The sequence below is a fragment of the Myotis daubentonii genome, chromosome 1 (genome assembly GCF_963259705.1).
Source record: "Myotis daubentonii chromosome 1, mMyoDau2.1, whole genome shotgun sequence".
Classification (NCBI taxonomy): Eukaryota; Metazoa; Chordata; class Mammalia; order Chiroptera; family Vespertilionidae; genus Myotis; species Myotis daubentonii.
Window position 1 is genome coordinate 99,579,203 of NC_081840.1, and position 19,418 is coordinate 99,598,620.

The following is a 19,418-nucleotide window of genomic DNA, read 5'->3' on the forward strand; positions in this document are numbered from 1 at the left end:
ATTACAGAAATGGTTATTTAAGAGTTACACTCATCTTTATTCATGATCTTTAACAACAACAGGTCATCTGTATCTAGTACTTGATTTACAAGCTCAAATAAGTGTGACTGAACCAAACTACACCAAGAGCGTCTCAACTCCAAACCACTGAGTCACATCACTAGTCTTTTTGCCGCTAACAGTACATTAAAAAAAGAAAACTGTTCTGGAAACCATTTAAAGGGCCTGCTTGTGATAACAGAAAGTGCTGTACTAAACTACTAAAGAACACACAAGTACCTGGAAGGACTCAGAGCAAAGCTGTAGCCAAGTACAAGGAGATGTTCATAGGCACCATACCACTATCCAAAAAATAAAGTCCCACACCTCTTATGAAAACTATAGTCGCATATTTCCCTAAATCTCTATTTCATGAAATTCGGATTTTTAAAAGATAATTAATAATTTTAATTTTTCAAACTACTATACAGAAAAGACACTTATAAACTATAATTTCAAATAAATAAACCTTGACATTTTTCTGCTTTAAAAATTTTTTGTTTTGGAATAATTTTAGATTTACAGAAAAGTTGCAAAGATATTACAAAGAACTTATATACCCTTCACCCAGTTTCACCTAGAGTTAACATCTTACATAACCATGGCTTTATCAAAACTAAGAAACTAACATTGGTACATTACTATTAACTAAACTACAGACTTTATTTGGATTTTCCTCATGGATCTCTATTATCAGTTCTAAGATCCAATGTATGGTACCACATTGCATTTAATGACATGTTTTTAGTGCTTTAAGTTTTAGAACATGCTAATCTTGTGTGTCTTATTACCAATGTCTTAATTATAATTATTATAAAAATACAGTTCCTTGGAAGATATGATTTATTGGATGATAGGAAAATGTTACATTACAATTAATATAAACATGACATTTCTATTAATGTTTCATTGAGAAGAAAAGAGGTAAATCTGCATTGCTCACTTTGTCAGGAAACTGTTAGATCAAATTATTTTCAGAAATATTTCTTCAAAAAATGCTTGTCACTTACCTATCTCTCAATGTTCCAGTAAAAAGTCATAAAATATGTGGTAAATTCTTTTAATTAATCCTGTAATAGAATATAAAGTATTATTATAATCATATTCAGATAATCCATTTTTATCAAATATATGTAAAAATACTTTCCTTTCATTCCAAAATTTCATTTTTAATTACTATGTAATTTTTTATTAAGTTAACAAAAGAATTAATTTAAGGGAGAATAATTGTATATATGAATTATATATCTTTAAAAACAAAGGCATGCTATCAAGATACCAATGGCATATTTCATAGAATTATTCCAAAAATTTGTTTGGAACAACAAAAGACCCCATATTGTTACAGCAATCTTGAAAAAAAGAAAAAGAAAAAAGTGGGAGGAATTTCCCTATCTTACATCAACCTTAGATTACTACAAGGCCATAGTAATCAAAACAGCATGGCACTGGCATAAAAAAAAAAAAGACATATAGATCAATGAACAGAATGGACAGCCCAGGAATAAACCCATACTTTTATAGAGAATTAATACCTGACAAAGGAGGTAAAAACATACAATGGGATAAAGACAGTCTATTCAATAAATGGTGCTAGGAATACTAGACAGTTACATGCAAAAAAAAGAAGAAAAGAAACTAGACCACCTTTTAACATCATCTACAAAAATAAACTCAAAATGAATTAAAGACTTCAATGTTAGTCCCATTTGGTTTGGCTGAGTGGATAGAGTGTCGGCCTGTGGACTAAATGGTCCTGGGCTCAATTCTGGTCAAGGGCACATGCCTGGGTTGTGGGCTCGATCCCTAGTAGGAGGTGTGCAGGAGGCAGACAATCAATGATTCTCTCTCATCATTGATGTTTCTATCTCTCGCTTCCTCTTCCATCCTCTCTGAAATCAATAAAAATATATATTAAAAAATAAATAAATAAATAAAGACTTCAATGTTAGACTTGAAACCATAAAACTTCTAGAAGAAAACATAGGCAGTAAAATCTCAGACATTTCTCACAGTAATATTTTTTCTGATATATCTACTTGGACAAGAGAAACAAAAGAAAAAAATAAAGAAATACGATTACATAAAACTAAAAATCTTTTGCACAGCAAAACCATTATCAAAATGAAAAGACAACCCACTCAATGGAAGAACATATTTGCTGATACATCTGATAAGGTGTAAGTATCCAAGATTTATAAATAATTTATAAAACTCAATACCAAAAAAAGCAAACAATTCAAATAAAAAATGGGCAAAGGACCTGAATAGAAATTTCTTCACAGAGGGCATACAGATGGCCAACAGGCATATGAAAACATCACTAATGATCAGAGAAATGCAAATTAAAACCACAATGGATATCACCTCACACCTGTCAGAATAACTATTGTCAATAAATCAATGTTTGGAGAGGATGTGGAGGAAAGGGGACCCTTGTGCACTATTGGTGAGAATACAGATTGGTGCGGTCACTGTGAAAAGCAGTATGGAGTCACCTCAAAAAATTAAAAATAGAACTGCCTTATGACCCAGTGATACCACTTCTGGGAATTTATTTGAAGAAACCCAAAACATTCATTCAAAAGAATATATGCACTCCTATGTTCATTGCAGAGTTATTTAAAATAGCCAAAATTTGGAAGCAGCCCAAGTGTCCATCAGTAGATGAGTAGATAAAAAAAAAGCTATGGTACATTTAAACAATGAAATACTACTCAGCTGTAAAAAAAGAAGGAAATCTTACCTTTTGTGACAGCATAGATAGACCTGAAGAGCATTATGCTAAGTGAAATAAGCAAGTCAGAGAAAGACGTGTACCATATGATAGCACTCATGTGGAAACAAAATGAACTAACAAGCAAAATAACAGACTCATAGATAGAGAGCAGACTGGGAGCTGTGGGGGTGAGAGTGTTGGGAGGCTGGGGGATGGTTAGAGGGATTGAGCAAAAATAAAAAAAAGAGAAAAAAGCCATGGACACTGACAACAGTGTGGTGACTGCTGGGGGGAGAGGGGGAAGGGAAAAGTGGAGGGGCATATGGGATGATAAATGGTGATGGAAGTAGACATGACTTGGTATGGTGAACACACAATATAGTTTACAGATTATGTGAAACTTCTACAATTTTGTTAACTAACGTCACCCCCATGGATTCAATAAAAAGGAAAACAAAAAAAGAAAATGAAAAGTCAAGCTAATAGGAGATAATATTTGCAAATTATATATCTAATAAAAGACTTATATTCAGAAAAAACATAAAAAAGGCATGCAAATTTTAATAAAAGTTTTAAGATAAATAGAAAAGGTTATAGAAAAAAAGGCCACAATGAATAAAAACTGACTAAGAAGGATATTTCACATTCTTTTCCATGTGCATAATGCTGTGGAAATTACTAAACAGTCATAAACAAGTAAATCATATTGAGGCCACAGTCTTTTTGAGGGAAAATAATAAGGGTTGGGGATTAGGATATTTTTGAAAAAAGTGTCTGTCAAAGTATCTATGTGTAACAGTTTGCCTGAGACAGTACCAAATTATGTCCACTGTCTCAACCAATTTATTATTTGTCCTGGATTTCCCATTTTCTAGTGATTTTTTTTAAAAGTAGTATTATAATAAGCCAGGACTTTTATTTTCAGGTTCTGTCATAATCTCATTGAACAGTGTGAAATGCATATGCAGTGAACCTAGTGCCATTTAACATGTGGTTAAATCTGAAAGGCCCTGAGCAGTAGCCCATCCCTGGATGGACTGTAACTGATGGGCTGTAACTATAACTTCATCCTCAAATACAGCATCCAAGCCATTTACAGAAAGAGGAGCATTCAGGAGTAGCCAGGGAAAACTGACTCCTTTAGTCTTAGATGAAGGTCGAAGAAATATTCAATGCTGCTGCCCCTGCTTATGCCTAGCTTGATTACACCAAGAAAAGCATATGGAGAAGCTGTTTTAAATATTACTTTATAAAGCAGGGCTTTCCAAGTAGGTAAAATGACTGTTCTTTAAATATATATGTATAACCCATAGACACACACAACAGTATGGTGATGGCCAGAGGGAAGGAGGGTGGGGGTGGGCTGGTAGAGGTGGGAAAGGGGAGGGGAAATGAGGACATCTGTAATAGTGTCAACAATAAAAATAGAAAAAGACTGTTCTTTACATTTCTTAGCTATGATTACAAATTATCTTATTTAAACAGTCAAAGTTAAGTGACTGCTGATATTTTGCTGGCTCTATTAGCAGAAGAAATTCACACTTAAGTGATGATAGCTTCTTATCAGTGTCAGGAGATATATCAACTAGAAAAATCAGTTAATTCCAATAATTGTTTGATTGTTTTCACATAATCCATCAAAGTAAAGCTGTTCAAAGTTCATCCTGTCAAACGTGAAACACCAGTCATTGCTGTAATTGCTACTTAAACTGAGTAAAAATGTTCAACAACAAAGATAAAATTATAGACCGTTTCATTATTCAAAGTAACTAACCTCTATAAAGCCACCATGAACACTGAATTTATGAAAAGCAAACCATTGCTCTTAGAGGAAATACAGTTAGGCTCCTGTGAGCTTTGGCCACAAAGATTTCATCAACTAATTAAACATAACCTTGTTTTATGTGTATTTCTAAAGATACTTTAATATAAGTTGTTGAATCAATAACATTGAACTCACAGTCAATAGTATTAATTCATGCCTGAATGAAGCTTTTTATTAAATTTATTGTTGACAATATTATAGAAGTCCCCCATTTTCCCCAACTTTGTACCTTACCCAGCACCCACCCCACACTAGGCTTCCCCATACTATTTTCTGTGTCCATGGGCTATGCATATATGGGTATAAATTCTTTGGTTAATCCCTTCCCATGCTGCCCACACACCTCTCCTTTGAGATCTGTTGATCTGTTCCATGCATCTATGTTTCTGGAACTATTTTGGTCCTCAGTTTCTTTTGTTCACTAGATTCAACATATAAGTGAGATCATGTGATATTTGTGTTTCTCTGACTGGATTATTTCACTGAGCATAATAATCTCCAGGTCCCTCCATGCTATCTCAAAGAGTAAGAGATTCTTCTTTTTTACTGCTACATAGTATTCCATTGTGTAGATGTATCACAGTTTTCTTATCCACTCATCTACTGATGGACACTTGGGCTGCTTCCAGATCTTAGCTATTGTAAATAGTGCTGCCAAAACATAAGGGTGCATATGTTCTTTCTGATTGGTGTTTGGAGATTCTTAGGATATATTCCTAGAGAAGTGGGATTATTGGGTCAAACAGCGGTTCCATATTTAATTTTTTGAGGAAACTCTTTATTGTTTTCCCCAATGGCTGCACCAATCTGCATTGCCACCAACAGTGTACAAGGGTTCCCTTTTTTCCTCATCCTTGCTAGCACTTGCTGTTGTTGATTTATTGATGGTAGCCATTCTGGCAGGTGTGAGGTGATACTTCATTGTAGTTTTGATTTGCATTTCTCCAATGATTAGTAACATTGAGCATTTTTCCATATGTCTATTGGCCATCTGTATATGCTCTTTGGAGAAATGTCTAATAGGTCCTTTGCCCGTTTTTTAATTGGATTGTTTATCTTCCTGGTGTTGAGTTGGATGAATTGTTTATATATTTTGAAAATTAAGCACTTACCAGATATATCATTGGTAAATGTTTCCCCATACAGTGGATTCCCTTTTCATTTTGTGATGTTTTCCTTTGCTGGGCAGAAGCTTTTTAGTTTGATGTAATCCAATTTGTTTATTTTTTTCCCTTTGTTTCTCTTGCCCTGGGAGATGTATTGGGGGAAATGCAGCTATGTGAGATGTCTGAGATTTTACTGCCTTTGTTTTCTTCTAGGATTTTTTATGGTTTTGTAACTTACATTTAAGTCTTTCATCCATTTTTGAGCTTATTCTGTTTTTGTTTTTTTTCTCAATATGTTCTTATTGATTTTTTAGAGAGAGGAAAGGAGAGGAATAGACAGAAACACTGATGAGAGAGAAGCATTCATGTGCTGCCTCCTGCATGCCTCCTACTGGGAATCAAGCCCACAACCCAGGCATGTGGCCTGACAGTGAATCAAATCAGCAATCTCTTGGTTCATAGGTTGATGCTCAATCTCTTGAACCACACTGGCCAGGCTTGAGCTTATTCTTGCGTATGGTGTAAGTTGGCAGTCTAGTTTTGTGTTGTTTTTTTTCATGTACCTGTCCCATTTTACCAACTCCATTTATTGAAAAGACTATCATTAATTACTATCATTACTCCATTATATGCTCTTACTTCCTTTGTCAAATATTAATTGGCCATAATGGCATAGGTCAATTTCTGGGGTCTCTGTTTGTTCTATTGGTCTATATGCCTGTCCTTGTACCAGTACCAGGCTGTTTTGATTACAATGGCTTTGTAGTATATTTGATATTTGGTATTTTGATCCCTCCAACTTTCTTCTTCTTTCTCAAGTTTGCTGAGGCTATTTGGGGGCTTTTTTGGTTCCATATAAATTTCTGAAATATTTATTCTGGATCTGTGAAATATGTCATTGTTCTTTTAATAGGGATTGCATTGTTTTGGGTAGTATGGACATTTTAATGATGGTAATTCTTCCAATCCATGAAGACAGTATATGCTTACACTTGGTTGTATCTTCCTGTACTTCATTTTTCAATGTCCTCTACTTTTCTGAGAACAGGATTTTTCCAAGATATCATTTTCTGTTGTAGCAGTGGTAAATGGGATTGTTTCTAAAGTTTATCTTCCTGAGAGTTAATTATTGGTGTATAAAAGTGCCACTGATTTCTGCATATTAATTTTATATCCTGCTACTTTGACAAATTCACTTATTAAATCTAGAAGTTTTCATGGGGTCTTTAAAATTTTCTGTGTACAATATTATGTCATCTGCGAATAATGACATTTTCACTATCTCCTTTTCAACTTGGATGCCTTTTATTTTTTCTCATCTGATGGCTATGGCTAAGACTTGCAGTACTATGTTGAATGCAGATATCCTCTGTCCTTTTCCTGATCTGAAGGGAAACACTTTTAGTTTTAGCCTATTGAGCACAATGCTGGCTATAGGTCTGTCTCATATGGCTTTTATTATGTTGAGGAATGATCCCTCTATTCCCACTTTGCTGAGAATTTTTATCATAAATTCATGTTGTACTTTGTTAAGTGCTATTTCTGAATCTATTGATATGATCATGTTATATTTTATCCTACATTTTGTTTATGTGATGTATCACCTTACTGATGTGAGAATACTGTACAAGCCTTGCTTTTCTGAAATAAATCCCACTTGGTCATGGTGTATGGTCTTTCAACGTATCGCTGGATCTGATTTGCTAACATTTGGTTGAGGATTTTAGCATCTATATTCATATGAGATAATGGCCTGTAATTTTCTTTTTGAAGTCTCTTTATCTGGTTTTGGAATTAGGATAATACTGGCCTCATAAAAGAGCTTGGAAGTCTTCCCTCCACTTAAATTTCTAAATAGTTTGAGGATGACAGGTTATAGTTCTTTGAATGTTTGGTAAAACTTGCCTGTGAAGCTGTCCAGTGCAGGACTTTTGTTTGCTGGGAGATTTTTGATTACTGCTTCAATTTCACTAGTTGTTATTGGCCATTTAAGGTTTTCTGATTCTACCAGCTTGAGTTTTGGAAGATTTTATGTTTCTAGGAATTTGTCCATTTCAGCCAGGTTGTTCAATTTGTTGGCATATAGTTGTTCATATTATTTTCTTACAATCTTTTGTTTTTCTGTGATGTCAGTTGTTACTCTGCCTCTTTAACTTCTTTTTAAAAAAATCTTTATTGTTGAAGTATTACAGATGTCCCCGTTTTTTAGTCTCATTGTCCTCCTCCACCAGTTCCTAACCCGCCCCAGGCCTTCACCACCTTACTGTGTCCATAGGTAAGATCTTTGGTTAATCTCTTCCCGGCCCTTCTGCCCTTCCCTCTGAAATTCATCAGTCTGTTTCATTGCTTCCATGCCTATGATTCTATTTTATTCACCAGTTTATTTTTTTTATTAGATTTCATTTATTTTGATTTTTAGATTAAATTGCTGACATATATTTATTGCCATTTTATTGTTCATATCTCCTCCTCCTCCTCCTCCTCCTCCTCCTCCTCCTCCTCCTCCTCCCCTTCCTCCTCCTCCTCCCCCTCCTCCTCCCCCTCCTCCTCCCCCTCCCCCTCCCCCTCCTCCTCCTCCTCCTCTTCCCCTTTCCCTTCTTCCTCTTGTTAAAAATACCCTTCAATATTTCATGTAATACTGGTTTGGTGGTGATGAACTCTTTTAGCTTTTTCTTATTTGTGAAGCTCTTTATCTGACCTTCAATTCTAAATGAGAGCTGTGCTTGGTAGAATAATCTTGGTTGTAGGTCCTTTCTATTCATCACTTTAAATATTTCTTGCCACTCCCTTTAGGCCTGCATAGTTTCAGTTGAGAAATCAGCTGACTGTTATATGGGCGCTCCCTTGTAGGTAACTAACTGCTTTTTTCTTGCTGCTTTTAAGATTCTCTCTTTGTCTTTAGGCCTTAGCATTTTAATTATGATGGGTCTTGGTGTGGTCTTCTTTGGATTCCTTTTGTTTGGGACTCCATGTGCTTCCTAGACATATAAGTATATTTCTTTAACCAGGTAGGGCAAATTTTCTGTCATTATTTCTTCAAATAGGTTTTCAATATCTTGCTCTTTCTCTTCTCCTTTTGGCATCCCCATAATGTGAATTTTGGTATCCTTGAAGTTGTACCAGAGGCTCCTTACACTATTTTCATATTTTTTATTCTTTTTTCTGTTTGCTCTTCTGATTGGATGTTTTTTGCTCCCTCGTATTTCAAATCATTGATTTGATTCTCAGACTCCTCTACTCTACTGCTAAATCCCTGTAAATTATTTCAGTTAGTGTATGCTTAACTTCTTACAGGTCCTTTTTCATATCTTTGACATTCTCTCTAAGATCCTTTAAAATCTCATGAAGATCCTTAAGCAACCTTATAACCATGGTTTTGAACTCTGTATTCAAAAGTTTGCTTGCTTCCATTTCTTTCATTTGAGACATGTTTGTCTCCCCATTTTTGGCTGCTTCCTTGTATTATTTCTATGTATTAGGTAGAGCTGCTATGTCTACTGGAATTGATAGTGTGGCCTTGTGTAGTAGGTGTCCTATAGGGCCCAGTGGCTCAGCCTCCCCAGTCACCTGAGCTGGATACTCTAGATGCGTCCCAGTGTGGGCTGTGTACACAGTCTTGTAGTTGAACCTTGATAGCTACTGGTGTCACTGGGAGGAATTGACCTCCAGGCCAATTGGCTGTGAGGACCAGCCCCAGCTACAATGGGAGAGCTGCTGTGCAGGAAATACCCTTATGAAGCAGGACTTGCTTCAGTGGGGCTTTGGTGCTCACTGAGACTGACCCTTGAGTGTGTCATTACATCTGTGTAGAGTTGTAATCTGGTATGGTCTGAAGCTGTTCACCCAGTGCATTGTCTCTAGGTCCTCCAGGGAGGTGCAAAGTCAGCCACTGCCTGGGACTACACTGCAGGAGCTATTTGTATTGGAAATGGTAATGCCCAGGCAAGGCCCAGGATGAAGTAAGCCAGGCTCATGCTAGTGCAGGGTCTTGGGCCTTTTATTGATAGGTTTGGGGCACACTGACCCAGCTGCAGCTTGTTTAAGAGAGTTTAGCAAAATCTGAAGCCTAAGCAAAGACATGCCATTCATATGCAAAAGCCAATGCAAACAGGTTGAGTGGGGCTGCAAACTGGATGGGGCATGGTCTCAAGGTATCACCAGGGCAGAGCAAACATATATTGCTGCCAGTCAGCCTGGCTACTGGGGAGGTCCCAGCACAGGAACAATGACCTTTGTGAGCACCACTGCCCTCAAGTTCCTGCCCTGAGCCAGATAATCCAGTTCCTCCCCATATATGTCTGAGTCCCCCAGAGCCTTTCCCTGGAACTGGAGCTCAGAGGAAGCAGGACCTTGTAGGTTTAGTTTGTGCACTGGCCCTTTGAAAGAAACACCCAAGTCTCCAGCAGCTTCCGTGTCACTGAGCCCCAATCCCAGCTGGTTTTTACAGCCTTTAGTTATGGGGATTTCTTTTCCCAGCTCTGGGAGCCTGGGCTGGGAGTCAGTTGTGGGCCTGGGACCCCTTGCTCCTCACAGGCAGCCTACCCAGAGACAATCTCCCTCCTGATGTAAAAAGCAGCACACATGAGTGACAGTCTAGCCTGCACCACACCTCCAACCCTCCTACTAGTCTCAGTGTGTTTTCTTTACTTCTCTAGTTGTAGGACTTCCATTCAGCCAGATTTCAGATGGTTCTGAATGATGGTTGTTGTGTATTTTAATTATAATTTTGATGTGGTTGTGGGAGGTAGCAAGTACAGGCATTTACACCACCATTTTTTCTTTTTCTCGACTCTTTAATTTCTCATTTTATTTATTTGGAGCCTCTCTTTTGTTTCTTGATGAGTCTGGCTAAAAGTTCATCAATCTTGTTTATTGTTTCAAAGAACATGCTCTTGGTTTTATTGACCTTTTGTATTGTTTCTTTAATCTCCATGTTATTTATTTCCACTCTGATCTTTATTATTTCCTTCCTTCTACTTACTCTGAGCTTTTCTTGTTGTTTTCTAATTCTTTTAGTTGTAGGCTTAAAGTATTTACTTGAGCCTTTCCTTATTACTTGAGGTAAGCCTGTAATGGTATGAATTTCCCTCTTAGGACTGCTTTCACTCTGTCCTTAGATTTCGGGTGGATGTGTGTTCATTTTCATTTTTTTTCCAGGAAGGTTTTATATATTCCTTGATCTCATTGTTAATCCATTCATTAACAACATGCTATTTAGCCTCCATGTGTTTGAATGTTTTTGAGTGTTTTTATTGTAGTTGAATTCTAGATTCATGCCATTGTGAACTGAGAAGATGCTTGATACAATTTCAATCTCCTTGAACTTCTTAACACATTGTGAATGGATCACGAGAATTCTTGCTTCATATTACACGGTGTTTTACAAAGTATCATACTTTAAAAAGATATTAGGTTGTAAGAACATGTAATAAATAACTTTAAAATGCAATGGGTATTTTATTTTTTATTAAATCTTTATTGTTCAGATTATTACAGTTGTTCCTTTTTTCCCCCCATAGCTCCCCTCCACCCAGTTCCCACCCCACCCTCTGCCCTTACCCCCACCCATCACTGTCCTCATCCAGAGGTGTACAATTTTTATCCAGTCTCTTCCCACACCCCACACACCCCTTTCCCCCCCAAGAATAGTCAGTCCACTCCCTTTCTATGCCCGATTCTATTATATTCACCAGTTTATTCTGTTCATCAGATTATTTATTCACTTGATTTTTAGATTCACTTGTTGATAGATGTGTATTTGTGGTTCATATTTTTATCTTTACCTTTTTAATCTTCTTCCTCTTCTTAAAGGATACCTTTCAGCATTTCATATAATAATGGTTTGGTGGTGATGAATTCCTTTAGCTTTTTATTATCTGTGAAGCTCTTTATCTGACCTTCAATTCTGAATGATAGCTTTGCTGGGTAAAATAATCTTGGTTGTAGTTTCTTGCTATTCATCACTTTGAATATTTCTTGCCACTCCCTTCTGGCCTGTAAAGTTTCTGTTGAGAAATCAGCTGACAGTCGTATGGGTATTCCCTTGTAGGTAACTGACTGTTTTTCTCTTGCTGCTTTCAAGATTCCCTCTTTGTCTTTTGTTCTTGGCATTTTAATTATGAAGTGTCTTGGTGTGGTTCTATTTGGATTCCTTTTGTTTGGGGTTCTCTGCGCTTCCTGGACTTGTAAGTCTATTTCTTTCACCAGGTAGGGGAAGTTTTCAGTCATTGTTTCTTCAAATAGGTTTTCAATATCTTGCTCTCTCTCTTCTTCTGGCACCCCTATAATTCAGATGTACGCTTGAAGTTGTCCCATAGGCTCCTTACACTATCTTCATATTTTTGGATTCTTTTTTTCTTTTTGCTTTTCCAGTTGGGTGTTTTTTGCTTCTTCGTATTTCAAATCTTTGACTTGATTCTTGCGATCCTCTAGTCTGCTGTTGGGTCTCTGTATAATATTCTTTATTTCAGTCAGTGTATGCTTAATTTCTAGTTGGTTCTTCTTCATATCCTCGAGCATCTCACTAAATTTATTGGCAGTTTCTAGAAAATTCTTGAAAAACCTTAAAAGTATGGTTTTGAACTCTATATCCAGTACTTTGCTTTCCTACATTTCTGTCATTTGTGACCTGTTTCTTTGTCTCCACATTTTGGCTGCTTCCCTGTGTCGATAGAGTGGCTTTGTGTGCTAGGTGTCCTATAGGGCCCAGTGGATCAGCCTCCCCAATTACCTGAGTTGGACACTCTTGGTGTACCCCTTTATGGGCTTTTTACAAGTCTTGTTGTAGTTAAGCCTTGATTGTTGTAGGTATCACTGGGAGGAATTGACCTCCAAGCCAACTGGTTGTGAGAATCATCTGTGGTTATGGTGGGAGAACTTTTGTGCTGGAGACACCCTTCTGGGGCAAGACCTGCTTCAGTGGGGCTTTGGTGCTCACTAAGTCTGCCCCCTGAGTGTGTCCCTTATGGATCTGAGAAGTTGTAATCTGGATGGTCCCACTCTGACCACTGGGTACACTGGCTTTGGATCTCTAAGGAGGTGCTAATTTAGACTCTGCCTGAGGTTACCCAGCAGAAGCCCAGCTGTGAAGCAATGCAAGCTGCTGTGGGGCCTTGGGCCTTCTTTTGGATGTTCTGGGTTTCTCTGATCCAGCTGCAGTTTGTCAGGTAATTTTCAGATTGCAAAGGGCCAGGCCTTTCATATGCAAAAGCCTCTGTGCAAAGTTTGGGTGGGGCGGGGTCTCAGGGGATCAACAGGGTGGAGCAAACAGCTATGCCTGCTCCTCAGTCCTGCCCTAAGAGGCCCTGCATCCCAGTGTGCCAGTAGTCCCTGCAAGCACCTCTGAGAGAAAGCCGCCCTCGAGTTCTGACTGATGCCAGACAGTCCAGTTTCTCCCCGTATGAGTCTGGGTCCCCAGAGACTCGTCCTGAACTGGAGTTCAGAGCAGTCGGGAGCTTGAGACTCCCTCCCGATTGAAAAAGACAACCGTTTTCTCAGTTGCCAGCCCTTTCCACGTGAGCTGAGTCCTCAGCTGACAGCTCTTTCCGATTGTGCAGCGTCCTCAGCTGTCAGCCCTTTCCACATGCGTCTTCATACCTCTGCATGTTACTTCTGCACTTCCTCTGAATCTCTGTGTGTTTTTCTCTTTCCTTCTAGTTGTAGAATTTCCACTCGGCCAGCCTTCCTGTGGTTCTGGATGATGTCCATTTTGTCTTTTAGTTGTATTTTTGAAGTGGCTGTGCGAGGCAGCAATTTCCAGTGTTTACCTATGCCGCCATCTTGGTTTCTCAATGGGTATTTAATTTTAAAGTGTGCCTTTAATATTTATGTAAAACATTTTTTTGTACTCATTCCATAGAAACTTATTTGCCCACTGGGTAAAGCTAAAAATAAAACTACTGGTCTGCAATGTGTTAAGATGTAATTTGTGTCCTAACATGTGGTCTGTCTTTGAGAATGTTCCATGTGCACTTAACAGAAATGTATATTCCGCAGTTTTTAAGTTATTTTTTTATTTTTAGTGCTCTGATTGAGTGACTTTGATATAGCATGTAGTTTAACATCACTGTTTCCTTGTTGATTTTTTCCTGGAATATTTACCCAATGATGTCATTGGGGTGTTAAAGTTCCTTACTATGACTGTATTGCTACCTCTCCTTTAAAGTGTTCTAAGAGTTTTTAAATATAATCTAGGTGGGGTCCCTCAGCTTGGCCTACACCCTCTCGCAATCTGGGACCCCTCGGGGGATGCTGGACTGCTAGTTTTGGCCCCAAAACTGGCAATCCAACACCCCCCGAGGGATGTAGTAGTGCGTGAAGCAGCAGGTGGCTGGTGAAGAGCCCAAGCTGGGGCAGGGGGCCATGCCACTCCCACTCATCCTGGCCCCACTGTGCCTGCTGCCACCACTTGTTTAACGCTGCAACTGAGGTGGGAGAGGCGCACACTGCCACAACAGTGCTCTCCAGCCGTGAGCCTGGCTTCTGGCTGATCAGCGCTCCTGCTGTGGGAGTGCACTGACCACCAGGAGGAAGCTCCTGCGTTGATCACCTGCCCCCTGGTGGTCAGTGTGCATCATAGCGATCTGTCAACTGGTCATTCAGTTGCTTAGGCATATATATATATTCCTATATTGGGTCACACGTTACCAGTGTTATATCCTCTTGTTGGACGGATCCCTTTGATATTATCTATTGACCTTCTTTGTCTTTGTTTTGAAGTCTATTTTGTCCGATATAAGTATTGCTACCCCCACTTTTTCATTTCCATCTGCATGGAAAATTGTTTTCCATCTGTTCATATTCATCCTGTGTAAGTCTTTTGTTTTGATGTGGGTCTCTTGAACAGCATATATATGAGTCAAGTTTCTTATCCATTCAGCTATCCTATGTCTTTTTTATTGGAGCACTTAAACCATTTACATATAAGGTTATTATTGATAAATACTTATATGTTACCATTTTTATTCTGTATGCCTTTGTTCCTGCCTCTATATATCTTCTTCTAGCAGTCCCTTCTTGCAATGTTGGTTGGGTGGTAATAAACTCCTTTAGCATCTTTTTGTCTGGCAACATCTTTATTTCACTGTCTATTTTAAATTATAGCCTGGCTAGATAGAGTAATCTTATTATCATATCCTTGCTTTTCATTACTTTAAATACTTCATGCCATTTTCTACTGGTCTGTCATGTTTCTCTTGAGAAATCAGCTGATAACCTTATAGGAGCTCCCTTGTAGGCAACTGTCTCTCACTGCCCTTAAGGTTCTCTCTTTGTCTTTAACATTTTCCATTTTAATTATGATGTGTCTCAGTGTGGGTCTCTATCTGTTCATCTTGATTGAGACTCTCTGTGCTTCCTGAACTTGTGTGACTTTTTCCTTCATGAGGTTGGATACATTTTCTGCTATTTCTTCAAACAGCTTCTCTATCCCTTACTCAATTTCTTCTCCTGGTACCCTTATAATGCAGATGTTTTTATGTTTCATGTTGTCCCAAACTTCACTTAAACTGTCCTCCTGATTGTTAATATTTTTTTCCTTTTTTTGTCCTCTGATTAGTTTTTTTCTATCTTATCTTCTAATTCTCTCATTTGATCCACAACTTCATCCAGCCTATTGGTTATTCCTTCCAGTGTATTCTGCATTTCAGATATGTCATTCTTCATTTCCAAATGATTATGTTTCATAGTTTCTGTCATTTTTCATGCTTTTGAACATCCTTATAACCATTATTTTTAACTCTGTTTCTGATAAATTGCTTGCCTCCATTTCATGTAGCTATTTTTCTGTAGATTTTTTCTGTTCTTTCATTTGAGACCTGATGATTTGTTTCTCCATTTTGGCTTTGTCTTGTGTGTTTATTTCTCTGTGTTGGGCTCAGTGGTACAACTGTTAACACTTCGGGCTGGGTGTCTATAGAGGTAAATCTTTAAAAAATATTTTTTTAAATCCTCGCCTGAGGATATTTTCCCCATTATTTTTCAGAGGGGAGAGGGGAGAGGGGAGAGGGGAGAGGGGAGAGGGGAGAGGGGAGAGGGGAGAGGGGAGAGGGGAGAGGGGAGAGGGGAGAGGGGAGAGGGGAGAGGGGAGAGGGGAGAGGGGAGAGGGGAGAGGGGAGAGGGGAGAGCCTCTCCCGCCTCCTCAGCAGCGCTAAGGATGTTCGACTGCAGCTTAGGTCTGCTCCCCGCTGGCAAGTGGACATCCCCGAGGGCTGCCGGGCTGCCAGCTTATCAGAGGTAAGTCTGATTGCCAGCTTAGGTCCAATCCCCCAGGGAGCGGGCCTAAGCCAGCAGGTGGTCATCCCAAGAGGGGTCCTAGACTGTGAGAGGGCACAGGCCGGGCTGAGGAACCCCCTCCCCGGGTGCACAAATTTTTGTGCACCGGGCCTCTAGTTGTATATAACTGGCATTGGACTACCTGGCTGTAGCTACCACTCTGTTCACTGTCTGTGTCTGCATCTACCAGATCTGTGTGTGCATGGGAGTGATACTCTCTGTAAATGGGTTGGCTTTTTCCATCTTAGGGCTGGGGACAAATCTGTTGTCACACTGAAGCTCCTGAGGCCCGCCTGTACCTGTCAGCTTCTCTGCCTCCCGCCTGAAGTTGCCTGGTCTTCCTCCAGAGCTTTCCGAAAAGAGTTTGTAGACTAACTCTGGCTAACCTAGCTCAGGCTAGTCCCCTGCTTGGGGATTCCACAGTAAGGCACTCTGTGAGGGGAAATCAGTTCCTGCTTCAAAGCCAAACTCCTCACTCTCTGCCAGAGTCTCCAACTCTTGTTCCCCCTAAGGCAGCTCACTGTAGGTTCTGTTTGGTTACAGCTTCAAGTATCCTTTGCAAGAGCAAGTTCAGCCACCCTGGGTTCAATGGGAATGACCTAGTCTCCCAATGAGGATGTTGCCAGCCCAGAAAGTAGGAGGGGGCTAAGCACTTCCTCCAGGTCCCATACAATAGCCTTTAAGGATCTCACACTTGGATTGTCCTACTCTGAGCCATTCTCCCATCCCCCACAGAACTGCACCCAGCAGTGGTATTGGGGATGTCACAGTGGTGAACCTAACAGCCTCCCGTTGGGGATGGTGCCCACAACTTGCAGAAGGGGAGAACAGGCACTACCTCTCCTTCCTGGGGCTATGCCCTGGAATTCGGAGGAAGCTCAGGTCTGCCTCCCCACAATGCAGTCACAGAGCTCAGCACTCGCCCATCTGTTCCTCTGACAAAAGCTTTCCTAGGAGAGACACCGTCCAATAATCCCACCTCCATGCAGCACTGCTGCTCCCATTCCACCCAACCAAACAGGAGCGGGCAGAAAATCAGCCTTGTGCCAGACTCCATTCTCCCTGCACAGCTGGTCTCAGCAAAAGCAGGGCTGAAATTCCCAGCTCCACTCGGGGCCCAAACCCTGCAGTATGGGCCATGAATCTCAAATTCAGCAGGATAGGGAAGGCTGGGAAGCTCCATAGGTGGGTGGGGCTCCAACCTTGAGCTGAAGGTGGGAGAGACGGTTCCTTTTTCCCAAGCTATACAGTTTAGTCACTGACAGGTTCTGCTCAATTCCTTTCTAGAATGTAGAGGATCCCTCAAAGTCACTGCTGGGTACAGTCCCCGACCCCTTGCTAAACCCAAACACAGCTACACAGCCTCTCCAGAAGATGGAGTCTGGAGTGAACTTCTCAAGCTGGGGCTGCTTATAAATAGGAGCTCTCCTTCACTGGGAAGGTGCCCTCCAAGCCTCCCAGGCAGAAAAAATCCCCCTGATTCCCTCTGCCTGATGCTAGGTGTGCTCTTCTTCTTTCCTCTATTGCTCTGCATTGGGGGTCCCTGCATGGGGTTGAGACTCCACACACCCAGCGGGAGGGAGTTCTGTAGCCCTGATTTCCCTCCAGCCCCCAAGCCACCACACCTGCTCAAGAAGACATTCCCTTTCCTCATCTCCACTCCTGTTACCAGTCTCTATATGGCTACTTCAGTGCTCCTTAGATATAATATTTTAGATCAGCCACACTTCAATTGGTTTTTCAAGTTGATTGCTCTGTAGTTTAGCTGTGAATCACATCCTTGGCTGGGAGCATCTGCACAGAGCCTCCAGCTACTCTGCAGTCATCTTGAACCTTTGAATGTGGTTCAGAGGTTATTTAAAACATATTTTCTTTACAAAATAAATCACATCAAAGCCTTGTTGCACTTAGGAACACTATACAGCACTTCAGGACTGTGCCTGGGCACTATTTTTAAAAGGGAAATCACCAATAAGCATAAAAATGCGAAAAATGTGGCACCAGGAAAAGGACGCTTATTTAAAATATCAGAGCTGAAAGAAGACAGGGAATTGCTTTATTTTACTAAGCTGAAAATGTGTGTGACACAATACAATATTTTTTCTTACTCTGCAAATGTCCACAAATGACTAAAAGCTCATAAGTACTAATTTTGGGATTACAAATATATTTTTGTAAGTAGGAGAATTTGCAAAATGGAATCTGTGACTAATGAGAATAGATTGTATTTGTTTTTATAGCAATAACAAATTTTGTTCAAGCACAACATCATAGAGTAAAAAACAATGTTCATATTAATTAAAAAATTATGGAACAAAAAATAATGTTGGACTTGGCTGTAATTTACATAGAATTCACAACTGTGCCATATGAACTTTAATAATATACTAGCAATCAGTGTAGAAGCAAATATATTTTAAAATTGCATCCACCAAAGAAGTGCAGCATACCAAGAAATATTTATATTTACACACACACACACACACACAGTTAAAGAAAGTGAACTAAAATATTTTGCGTGACAAAGATAATGTTGAATAAGAAAAACTCCGGCATAGTAGTATATGTTTTCTCTTTTTACTACATCTTAGAAAACTTTGAGACTTTTAAGACACTGTAAAATCATCAAAAGGACTGAACCATTTTCAATCAAGCACTCTAAACTTCAGCTTCATTTTGCTCAGTCAGTTAGAAATCTTTTTTTAAAAATATATTTTATTGATTTTTTACAGAGAGGAAGGAAGAGGGATAGAGGGTTAGAAACATCGATGAGAGACATTGATCAGCTGCCTCCTGCACACCCCCTACTGGGGATGTGCCCGCAACCAAGGTTCATGCCCTTGACTGGAATCAAACCTGGGACCCTTCAGTCCGCAGGCCAACGCTCTATCCACTGAGCCAAAGCGGTATAGGGCAGAAATATTTAATTCAAGATTTAATTTAAACAGAGAAACTTTTATTTTTTTTACTTAGTTAAATTTGTATTATGTACCAGTATGAAAGGGACTTCAATGTGTCTATATTCTAGCATCGTCTAAATTTGGTAAAATGTTCAAGAGAATTCTAAATTGATACAATTTATTTGACAAGCTTCATCTTGTAAAAACTTCATTAAATAAATGTTCTCTAAAAGCAAAAAAGACAGTACCTGTGAAACAATATGGGTTGAAATATTTTTATGTTAAACTATTAAAAAATCAAATTTAAAAAACAAATAAACAAAATAAAAATTTAGAATCATCTTAAAGTAGTACAGTTTTCTTTGAATTTACCAGGTATCTCAGTACCTAAAGATATATGATATGCTAAAATTTAAAAATTATAATGTGCAGAAAATAGTAACTATTGAATTAGTAATCATTCAATGAATCTTTGCAGAAGACTATAATTTTATGAAACAATTAAACACAATACAACCATATTTCAATACTATAGTTCTTTCAGAAAAATATAGACC

At 39.1% G+C, this 19,418-nt stretch overlaps 1 protein-coding gene across 13 annotated transcripts in view; it reads right to left on the reverse strand.

The window, feature by feature from the left end:
• The window catches only part of ZNF438 (zinc finger protein 438), a 221,356-nt gene that overhangs the window by 147,738 nt on the left and 54,200 nt on the right, over positions 1 to 19,418 (reverse strand). For 12 of the 13 annotated variants that reach the window (XM_059712287.1, XM_059712276.1, XM_059712230.1 and 9 more), the window contains one exon: positions 1,050 to 1,109. The exons of the other annotated variant lie outside the window; for it this stretch is intronic. The gene's annotated coding sequence lies outside the window, so the exon portion shown is untranslated. The remainder of the gene's footprint in view (positions 1 to 1,049; positions 1,110 to 19,418) is intronic. 13 annotated transcript variants of the gene reach the window in all.